General features: G+C 47.0%; 1 long non-coding RNA gene across 1 annotated transcript; it reads right to left on the reverse strand.

Moving 5' to 3' along the window:
- Window positions 1-7,480: 7,480 nt before the first annotated feature.
- LOC127338542 (uncharacterized) lies at window positions 7,481-8,474 on the reverse strand. The gene is made up of 2 exons (XR_007874412.1): window positions 8,330-8,474; window positions 7,481-7,733 (listed from the first exon to the last, which is right to left on the reverse strand). It is a non-coding gene; the product is annotated as an uncharacterized lncRNA (long non-coding RNA).
- Window positions 8,475-11,417: the final 2,943 nt, after the last annotated feature.

Below are 11,417 nucleotides of genomic sequence, written 5' to 3' on the forward strand. Positions count from 1 at the left end.
TATATATTCATATAGAGGATTGCTAGCAGGACGTAGCGATCCTCCACCGCGGGGACGTGAACCTGGGTACGTCGTGTACCGCCTCACTCCCGGAACTTCTGTCGTCGCCTTTCTCTAAAACCCAAGCCCCTCATGGTGGGCATTGCCGAGGAACCGCCTCGTCAATTGTCGCCATCTGTGGGAACTGTGACGACTGGATTTTGTTATCTGGGCGAGAATCTTCGTCAACATCGGCCAACCAGATCAGCATTTGTTCAACTTCATCATCGACTGCGTTATCGTCACGGCTGAATCGGCAGACTTGGCTTTACCGTCTTCGATCTTGATCGGTTCATCCAAGCACACGTGTGGTCAAGTGTCAGTCTACCTCCGCGTGCGCGACAGCGGAAATTGCTTCAAAGCAGAGCGTATTAGCTGGCAGAGACACTACTTCCTCAACGAGAAGAAAAAGAAGAATGACTGGATTGATTAAGAAGCTGGCTTGATTTTGAAGCGGACCGACTAAAATAATTATCAGTGTTTGGCGTGAAAAGAAGGAAAGGAAAAGAGAAATCGGCTCCTTTGCAAGTTCCTACCTTGTAGGTACATACGTGCGGAAAAGAAGGACATCACTAGGCGGCGGCGCCGCACGAGCACATCATCCGTGCGACGGATTCCACCAGGCCCACCATGTGAAAAAACAGCCAAAAGTTGCTACCCTGTCGAGCGAATCGCGTGTGGCGGAGTCCAACCATGATCATGCAGTGCATGCTGTCAACCCAAAACAAATTGCATCGCATAAATAACTCTGAAAAAAGATGTACTATGCATCTCATATAATTTCCAAACGAAAAAAGAACGACAGTACCTGGAACCAGGAATATGGCAATTAGTGCAAACATTGCACCAATTAATCTGGCAATTATAAACTTGACAAAAAATGAAGCGAAGATGTGGACTAGATTAGCCTCTTTAAAATTTGGCAGCTACGTCTGATAATCAGGCAACTAGGACCTAATTAATCTGGCAATTGCTACTGATATGCCAACTAGAGATAATTAGTCCATAAAATACCACTCATGAATCCGGTAATTACTGCTAATTAATCGGGCAATTACTACTAGTAACTAATATGTGATTTGGTAATATGGTAACTGAACCTAATTAATCTGTGAATTAAACTAATGAAAATGGCAATTACCCCTAATTAGGCATATGAACAACCATTTCTTCATGTACGTGCTCGTCCATGGCTTCGCGTCCTTGTTGGGATTGATGGCGGGGTGGTCTCCCACTAGTTTCCGGCGGCGAGGCCTCGGCCTCACGGCGCCTTGCTTCTCCGCCAAGGCGCCCACACACGAGCGTCAACGGGCGCGCTCGTCGGAGACTCTGCGCTAGCGATGGAGGTCTCCTCGTCGTGCCTGTCGGCAGCGGCCCCCTGCATCCCTGCGCTAGTAGAGGCTCCTCCTCCTCGCGTGCCCACCGCGGATGCTCGCCGGAGACGGACTCCCGTGCGCCAGCAGAGGGACATCTCCTCAATCTCCCTCCGCTCACTGGCGCGCGCGACCTCGCCGCTCCCCGGCGAGGAGCTCCTCAATATCCCCATGGTGATAGAGAGTGGATTGTGTGGACAGGAGCTATTCCCGGGAATAAAGGTAAAGCGGTGCGGGTGGGGCTTTGGGCCCACGGTGGAAAGGTATCAATTTCTATAGGGGCGCGATATAGTTTGCGTGACGCGCCGCACGAAAGTGCATCTTGTGCGGCGCCTGTAGTTAGATTTTCCCAAGATTAATTTGAGGCAGCAGTACATCAGCGAAGAGTGCGGGCAGTTCAACGTATACTCATATTTTGCCGCTGCTACTTTCGACTTCGCCATGGCCGCCAACGACTTCAACTATATACGACATCATCGCCAACAAGTTCGAAGGACCCTACGCTTTCAAGGACCCGATATCGCCAGGTGCCGCGTGACTGCATCAACTTCTTGCCGCCAAACGCCCCTCCACTTCGTCAAAAATACCAGGTGCTATATTTCAAATTAAAATTACTACTCGCAAAATTCTATTTCGCCAAATAATTTTTGGTCCATACTATTATTTGTGCACAGTTTTTTGCGCTGTAATATGACTGCAGATCGGAACAAGCTTCGACTGGTTCACCGCGCATAGTCGCCACGCTCGGGGCTCGCTCGTTGCATCCCGGACCTGATATATTCGGGAGCTCGCCCGGCGACTGCCCTGCTCGGCTGACCGCGCCCGCTATCGCGCACTCTTCTTACTCAGGGGCTCGCCTGCCGCGGACCCGACATTACGGACCCGATATATTCGGATGCTCACCCGCCGCGGATCGGCCACATCAACTGCGTCCTCTTCATCGGCCACGTCAGGAAAGGCGCCGCATGGACTATTTTGGATGGCACAATTACTTCAGCTGCGCTCGCCGCACCGACTATCTTGGATGGCGCAATTACTTCGGCTGCGCCCGTCGCATGGACTATCTTTGGCGGCGCGATTACTTCGGCTACGCCCGCCGTATGGACTATCTTGGATGACGCAATTACTTCGGCTGCGCCCGCCGCAGCGCTGGTTCGCTGGAGTTACTCGGAGGATCCTGGAATATCTTCAAACTATTGCGGTTACTCTCATCGGGAGCGCTGGTTCGTTGGAATTCAAGAAGATTTGAAGACTATTACTCCCATCGGGAGCGCCGGTTCGCTGGAATTACTCGGGGGATCCTGGAATATCTTCGAACTATTGCGGTTACTCTCATCGGGAGCGCTGGTTCGTTGGAATTCAAGAAGATATGAAGACTATTACTCCCATCGGGAGCACCGGTTCGCTGGAACCTAAGAAGATATGAAGACTCAAGTTTTGTTTCTTTGAAGAATTGCAGTAATTCGGGATACCCGAACTACATTGTCAGGAACTTTGTTCGTATATTACAACGAACATCGGTTCGATGGAAAACACGCCTAGAGATTGCACTCTAAAAAAGCCTATGAAATTACGAGTGCTATGATGCAAAATCAACGGGGACCTTGCTCTTTTCATTTGCTATAGATGCCTCAAAGAGTGCCGCAGATAGCAAGGATCAACGGGGACCTTGCTCTTTTCCTTTGCTATAGATGCCTCAAAGAGTGCCGCAGATAGCAAGGATTAACGGGGACCTTGCTCTTTTCCTTTGCTATAGATGCCTCAAAGAGTGCCGCAAATAGCAAGGATCATGAAACACGTACGAAAACGACCCACGCTCGATACTTTAAATTACAGAAGTATCAAAAGAGCGACGGAGTCATCGACAGATCTAGTGCCACCGATCTATTCGGGGGCTGCTGTCAAGACATGCATCGGTTGAAAGCAAAGTTGCACATACAATGGGTTTAGCAAGACCTGCAACACGAGCTGATCACTCAAATAATTTGCTGCCGATAAAATTACAAACAATGGCATCAACGATGCTCAAGGTGCATTAAGAATTGCCCCTTGAAATAAACAACAATGTGTCAACAGCACCTGAAGAAAACTATAAACATCGGGTTGCTCGACTTGAGTCTATTCACGGTTGCAAGCATCAGTGCCCAGACTCGAGGGCTACTTCCATCGGGAGCGCTGGACGCGCACCCGATAAATTTATCGGCTCCTCTGGGATATCACCCCAATCATCGGCTCCTCTGGGACATCATCCAAATCATCGGCTCCTCTGGGCCATCATCCAAATCATCAGCTCCTCTGGGCCATTATCCAAATCATCGGCTCCTCTGGGCCATCATCCAAATCATCGGCTCCTCCGGAATATCATCCAAATTATCGGCTCCTCTGGGATATCTTCCGAATCATCAATTCCTCTATCTATGAGATCATCAGAGTCATCAGCATCATGTTCTCGGAACTCGAAGACATGTACGGTATTTGACTCAGCATTTTTTACACCCTGTACATAACTATTTCATATTTATTTACAGGCTCGGGGGCTACTCCCATCGGGAGCGCTGGTCGCGCACCCGAGAAAAATATGGAAGCCTCGTCGACAATGAAGAATAAACCCGAAGACATCAACATCAAGATCTTTGAGTAGTACAACTTGAGTCTATGCGTGGCTACAAGCACCCGCCCATAGACTCGGGGGCTACTCCCATCGGGAGTGCTTCGCGCACCCGACAAAAAGAAACTTCGACTCTGCATCAAGCACAAGATTCAAGACTCAGCAGATGATCAAGACATTCGGACAATGACAACTTTAGTCCCTGCCCGAAGCTTCACTTCGGCCAGACACTCAGGGGCTACTGATGTGGGCATAACCCTTCGGGTACTCGGCATTGCCATACCCTGTGCAAAATATGAAGATGGACCAGTAGAAGGACTCGACGAGCTGGACCCGCAAGGAATATCAACTTGGATTACAAGGAAAGAAGATTCCAATACGAATCCTACTAGGACTCTCGTAAACCCTAGCTTAGGACTCTTGTAAACCCTAACTTGGCTGATATATAAAGCCAGACAGGGGCACCCCTTAGACACGCATATTCAGAAACATAAAACATAGGGCGACACGCCTAGACATCGCAACCCACAGATTAGAACTAGACTAGATCCAACAACTCCGCCTATGGCGGCCCCCTGTACATATATATTCATATAGTGGATTGCTAGCAGGACGTAGCGATCCTCCACCACGGGAACGTGAACCTGGGTACCTCGTGTACCGCCTCGCTCCCGGAACTTCCGTCGTCGCCTTTCTCTAAAACCCAAGCCCCTCATGGTGGGCATTACCGAGGAACCGCCTCGTCATCTCTAAATTAACAAAGTGGGATTAAAATTTTATCCCATCCCCCTTCCATTCTTGGAAATGAGCCAATTTGCTCCTTTAATCGTAATAATTTTTCCAGTTCATGAGGACCTTTTTAGATGTTAATCAAAATTTTCTACTCCCTCCGTCCCAAAATAACTTGCTCAACTTTGATTAGATAGTTATTTCGGACCGAGTGAGTTCTTATATTAGACAAAGCATGGCTTGCCCACAAAAGGTGTTGTTAATTGATAAAATGATCCCCACAAAATTAGCTAAAAGAGCTAGACCATGGTATAGCTAGGAACGGCAAAGCCGGGAGCAGCATCCATTCAGAGTTTCAGACACTGTATAGCTAGTCCCTCGTTGCACTGTGATCAGAAGCACGGGCACGGGGTAGGCACCAGAAACACAAGAGGCGTACAAACAGCGATGGCACTATGGCAGTACCTTTAACTAATTTATTTACTACGACTGCTGGCCTTTAACTCCTTCACGAGATAAACATGAGGTCGTTTGCTTGGAGAATGCTCTGATAAGTTCCAATCATTCAACTATGGATCACGGGCAGCACCCGTACCTGAGATTATTAAGGTTGTCACGTACGTTACGCTGTTTCTCGCGGGTACGTACGTTTTTGCTATGCTATAATCGATCGCCGCTCCACTGTTTGCCTGTTGGAGCGACTAAAACATCGCTGCTGATGTAACGCTAGTACAGACACTGTATGCATGGTGCTTTCGGTGACTTCAACTGAATCCGGCAGGGTAAGCTTCGATCTTCGAAGTCTCTGTTAATCGCGTTGCCCAGAGTAGAGAGGTTATACCAATGTTAGAGGTCCAAGTCGTAAGCTGCAGCAGACGCACAATTAAGACGACTTTGACAGAGAAGAAACTGCAGGCATCCCTCAGATCCGGTAAGAAACTCCGCTCGAAAAAACAGAGAAACCGTGGTGCATATGCATGCGTACGGACAATGCAATTTGCTTACGAGGTTTTATAATAACAAGTGATTCGCGAACCAATCCACGCACAAAGCAGAAGAGAGAAAAGCGCCTAGTTTCCCGTTAACTAACTAGTGGCTGATGATGACATTGCCAGCCGGGTGCAGATTTATAGGACTCCTTTAGTTAGTTTGGCCGCATACATTTCACACCTGTGGAAAACAATCTTCACATGCGTGCATGGAGATGGATGATAAAACAAAACAATGGCGTCCGAGGGTACCTCCAAGGTTCCAACCACCCCCAAGCTGGTCAAAAGGCTTCCCTAAACAAACCAGGTCGATTGTGCATGTCAGGCTAACTATTATGCGCCTAGTGATGAGGTGACTCTCGTCTACCCAAGAAAAGATGACGGAAAGACGAGCGGAGGGAGCCCCACGCTTTTCATCATCGATCTTCTTCACATGCGTCGATCGCCGGAACAATATAGCTTATGTTACGCCAACTACGGCCAGATCGATCGGCCGGATAAGTTCACCCGCCCTGCAGAAATTAACCGATTTGTTACCCAGCAGAATCTCAGCTCAGCTGATCCGTCGGTTTGATCGCGTGCATGTGATGTCAAGCCCAAACTGATGTATGAGCAAAGCCCCACAGAGCTAGATTACTTAACTGATCCAAGAGCATAAAAAATGTGCCCTTTGTTTTAGGAGATATCGTGTGCTTTTTGGAGATATATGGGGCACATGAGCGTGCGGTGCTGCAGATGAGTGCGTAGTTATAACCATAATCAATAGTACCCTTTATCCAGCTGCCTGGATGCCTCAAGCCTCATCTATCCACGGTGTGATGGGCATATAATAGGGACCAATTGCAACGTTGTATCCATCGATCGAGTGGCCATTTTGCCTGAATGTTGAGCTGTTTGGCCAACATCAGTCCTTTGCGATCATGGAAGGATATAGATTCGGCAGATGGGGCCAGGAACTCAGGATTTACAAACATATATACCGGTAACACTACAAAGCCCCTACTGAAATTACAGTACGGTAAGTCCGTAATACGTACTGAAAAGCTTACGCTAAGCTCATCGTCCTAGGACCGAGCGACCTCTCGTCCAACAGAGATGTATCTTTTTAGAGAGAGACGCTAGGGTTTGTGTGTGAGGGCCGATGCGAGAGCGCCCCTTTTTATAGGCCGGAGGGAGGCATGAGAGCGGTGGCGCTCATTAACACCGGCACAGAGAGCCAGGCGTGACGAGACGCATCGCTGCGCCTCTGCGAAAACTGCACCATCGCTGCGTGCCAATAACTTCTGTCGCGAGGTAGACGGCGGTCAGATTAAACTTGAATGTTCCAATAATGCGTCGGGCCCGCCACTCCCCGTCTCGCTTCTCGCTGTGTTCGGCATGCCCGGAGCGTCCCTGTGGACCGGGGACGGGCTCGGGGTGCTGGACATCGTATTAGGCCACGCCGGACCGAAGGAGGCTTTGGGGCGCGCGGCTGGAAACAAAAAATATCCGACGCGCTCCAAAAACCTTTGGGAGTCGTTTTAGGAGACGCGGCCGGAGATGCTCTTATGTGAGCTATTTTAATTGAAGGGGTTCGTTGTCCCGATTATGTGTGCCATTTTAATTTCAAGGGGTTCGCTGTCCTTTTTTTTATTTTGGTGATTATGAGGGTACGTATATGTCTTTCACAAGTTCCATGACCATGCATGCATTTTACTGTTTTATAATTCCGTATTTTTCAACGGGAGGCCAAAAAGCTCAGGTATCCATTAATAAGAACAACTTATATATCAAAGGGATGGAAGACAATTGTTTATTCTCTCCGTTTATTTCCTAACTTTATCAAATTTCTGCATCGGCTAGTAGGGCGTCAATTGTTGCAATAGCAACCACCATCATTATGGCACTGCCCACCAACTTTAAAATCTCTATTGCAAGCACGATTACAATCTTCAGGTGTGCATTTGAACTTGTAGGGTTCGCGTGTCTGCACAGTGCCAATGTTGGCTTCAATACCTATTTCAAAGAAAGATTAAAAAAAGTGACATAAGAAGGCAGTTCATAAAAATTTCATATTTAACAAACCATATATTCTGCAAGTACCAGGAGAACAACTACAGCTATCTTCTATGCCATGATCATCTTTAAAACTATGACAGAATCAATAGTCATGACGATTTCTAGTGCGAGGCATGTCAATCAACAACACGCAATGGCAAAAGAAGTGTGCTAATTATAAAAAACATAGGAAAATATGAATGTATTTATATGTCACGTCAGATTGAATAACTTGAGTACGAAACGATCTGACGTCCTACTTACATTGCAAACTACGGGCAGATATAAACCGACGAATGGGCCATTGAGACAAAAGAATAACACATGGATATAAACCATTGGCAATGGGTGCAAGAGACCATGCATCGAGATTTATCTTTTAAATTGAGAAGTGAATTATAACGTCTGATCCTCTAAAGGACATAAAACAAAACAAAAAGTTCTTGCCTACTGGACAAAAACCATTAGCAACGGGAGAATGATGGAACAGGCTCATAATCTTGGTCCTATAAACTACGTATATAATTGATAGGCTTTGGTAGATGGAAATGTACCTATGTTCCTCCCTGATGCTTGGCTAGACAAAAAGGAGGTTGAGATCATCAAAAGAGCCATCAAGCAAAGAACCTTTGCGTTAATCTGGATGATAGCCATGACGAAGTTCTTTACTGCTATTTCCCTCTCCTATTCTCCTTTTCGTCGTGGTTGTAGGGCTTAGTTGCTTCCTTATGCCGGCGTTTATATAGAGGAATGACCGACTCTTGTAGTATCAATTTTCACTGTTTTATTGTATCCAGCGTTATTACTCTATCCTACTATAGTTCTCTGTAATCGAGTAATACCCAAATCACGGAATATTCTATGGATATGGATTTATTGGTTCAAAAAAATTCAAGCAAAATCAATTACTCCTAAAAAATAGTACTACTGCATACCGAATTAATCTTAATCTTTACCTATCTATATCTATATCTATATCTATATCTATATCTATATCTTTACCTACTAATAAAGGAAGTAAGGTTTCTCCCCAATTTTTTCGTCCGTTTTGAAATTACCTCTATTTTCAGTCAAAATTACATCCATTGCCACCGCATGAGTGGAAAAAGGAACGTTCCGTCGATCCACCGAATCGTTCGTGCTCAGATCACTTCTTCGCTGGGTGTGGGCCGATCGCTCCAAGCCACCAATCGCGTGTGCGGTAACATACAGAGAGAAAAGGCTCACTTGCAGCCCACGCAGCTTGGTCTGGCCCAGACTAAAGCCATTGTTATATAAGCGTGGACCGTGTACCCTTCATCTCTCCCGATCTCGTAGCTCTCGACACCAAAAACCCTAGGCGGCATGCGGCAGAGAAGCGCCGTCGCGTCCAAGATATGTACACCATGGCCGGATGAGAGGCAGGGACGGAAAGGACAACGAAGCATGATAGCTGCGGGACTGAACGCCATTGGCAGGGCTATATGGGAAGGGTAACAGAGGTTTGTGCTCGATAGGATAGTGGGTCGCATCATCGGAGAGAGCTTAAACCTCGCATGCATTGCATCGTGTTTCTTGGTTGTTCTTGGTTATTATCCATGAAATGTTTTAGAGCCTGTGTTCATTCTCATGGCAACTCCGCCTATGGCGCCCCCCTGTACACATATATTCCTATAGTGGATTGCTAGCAGGACGTAGCGATCCTCCACGGCGGGGACGTGAACCTGGGTACGTCGTATACCGTCTCGCTCCCGGAACTTTCATCGTCGCCTTTCTCTAAAACCCAAGCCCCTCATGGTGGGCATCGCCGAGGAACCGCATCGTCAGGGTTGGTGAAGGACGCCAAACCCCACTCGAAGAAAATTCTCGCCTTCCTCATCCCGAAGCCTGCTGCCTCCGCTAGTACCGCCAAGACGGAGGTCAAGTAGACCGTCCTGTCCCTATGTTTTTTATTTTTCTCCTTCCTTTTGAGGTTGTCGCTCTTGTTATGACTTGCGACAACTTTTATCGACTTAATAGGAGTCGAGTTTTGTAATGAACATGTGAATATCTTTTTTTGAAACGAGAACATGTGAATATCTTAATGAAGTACCACTTTGCCGAATGATTGATGTTGATATTTTTCCTTTTTTTTGTCCGCGGAGGCTGGCCTAGGTGCCGTACGTTGTGTGTCCAGTCTCCAAAAGAAACCGATGTTGTATCGTATTCGTATCCCAATCCAATTCCAATCGATCTGATGCCACAGTAGTGGCTGATGATGACATTGCCAGGGCCGGGTGCAGATTTATAAGACTCATTTAGTTAGTTTGGCCGCATACATTTCACACCTGTGGAAAACAATCTTCACATGCGTGCATGGAGATGGATGATAAAATAAAACAATGGCGTCCGAGGGTACCTCCAAGGCTCCAACCACCCCCAAGCTGGTCAAAAGGCTTCCCTAAACAAACCAGGTCGATTGTGCATGTCAGGCTAACTATTATGCGCCTAGTGATGAGGTGACTCTCGTCTACCCAAGAAAAGATGACGGAAAGACGAGCGGAGGGAGCCCCATGCTTTTCATCATCGATCTTCTTTGCATGCGTCGATCACCGGAACAATATAGCTTATTGTCAGCGACCCGGAGGCGCCTGAAGCACCTGAAGCAAGCGTCGCCGACAGTAACCAGGACGCCACGCCAAGCCCAAGCAAGGAAAGGCCCAAGAGGACGAAACAACCCCCGAAACGCTTTGCTGGAGAGGAATGGGCCCGTTAAGCTGGTACCAGGGTGACGGTTATTTAGCAAGAGGAAAGCTAGTCTGAGAGGTTATGTCGTAATTGATTGATGAACCGGCGGTGCCGGAGAATATGCTCGGGGGTGGTTGGGTGGATAATCGAGCAACACCGTATACTCGTGAGATCTGTGAATTCATGTGATGATTTGCGTTGATCTGTAGCTAGGTGCTTAACAATTGGTATCAGAGACACCACGATCCAGATCTGGAGTTTCCCAACCACACACACGCCACCCATTTCTCGTCTCGCCGTCGATTGGAAGTCATGGAGGACCTTTCGCCGGAGTCCAACTTTTTTCATTGAACATTAAAAGTAAAACGAAGAACACAAGTGTTCATATGAAAAAGCGGAGCGTGTATCTCTCCCACACAAGGATTGCTAGGATCCGAATTTATTCAAACATAAACAAAAATAAAAACACACAGACGCTCCAAGTAAAGCACATAAGATGTGACCAAATAAAAATATAGTTTCAATAGAAGAAACCTGATAAGTTGATGAAGAAGAGGATGCCTTGGGCATCCCCAAGCTTAGACGCTTGAGTCTTCTTGAAATATGCAGGGATGAACCGCGGGGGATGCCCCAAGCTTAGGCTTTTCACTCTTCTTGATCATATATCATCCTCCTCTCTTGACCCTTGAAAACTTCCTTCACACCAAACTTCTCATAAACTTCATTAGAGGGGTTAGTACTCAAAAAACTTTAATCCACCTTAGCCCTGTAGTGACACATTGCAAGAACTCAATAAAACATTAGCTACAGCTCTCCACGTCTAGAAAGACTCACTTAAAGTCCACAAGAGACAATGCAAAAAACAGAGACAGAATCTGTCAAAACAGAACAGCCAGTAAACACGAATTTTTAAGAGGTACTTCCGTTGCTCAAATC

This window comes from Lolium perenne, chromosome 3 (genome assembly GCF_019359855.2).
Source record: "Lolium perenne isolate Kyuss_39 chromosome 3, Kyuss_2.0, whole genome shotgun sequence".
Taxonomy (NCBI): Eukaryota; Viridiplantae; Streptophyta; class Magnoliopsida; order Poales; family Poaceae; genus Lolium; species Lolium perenne.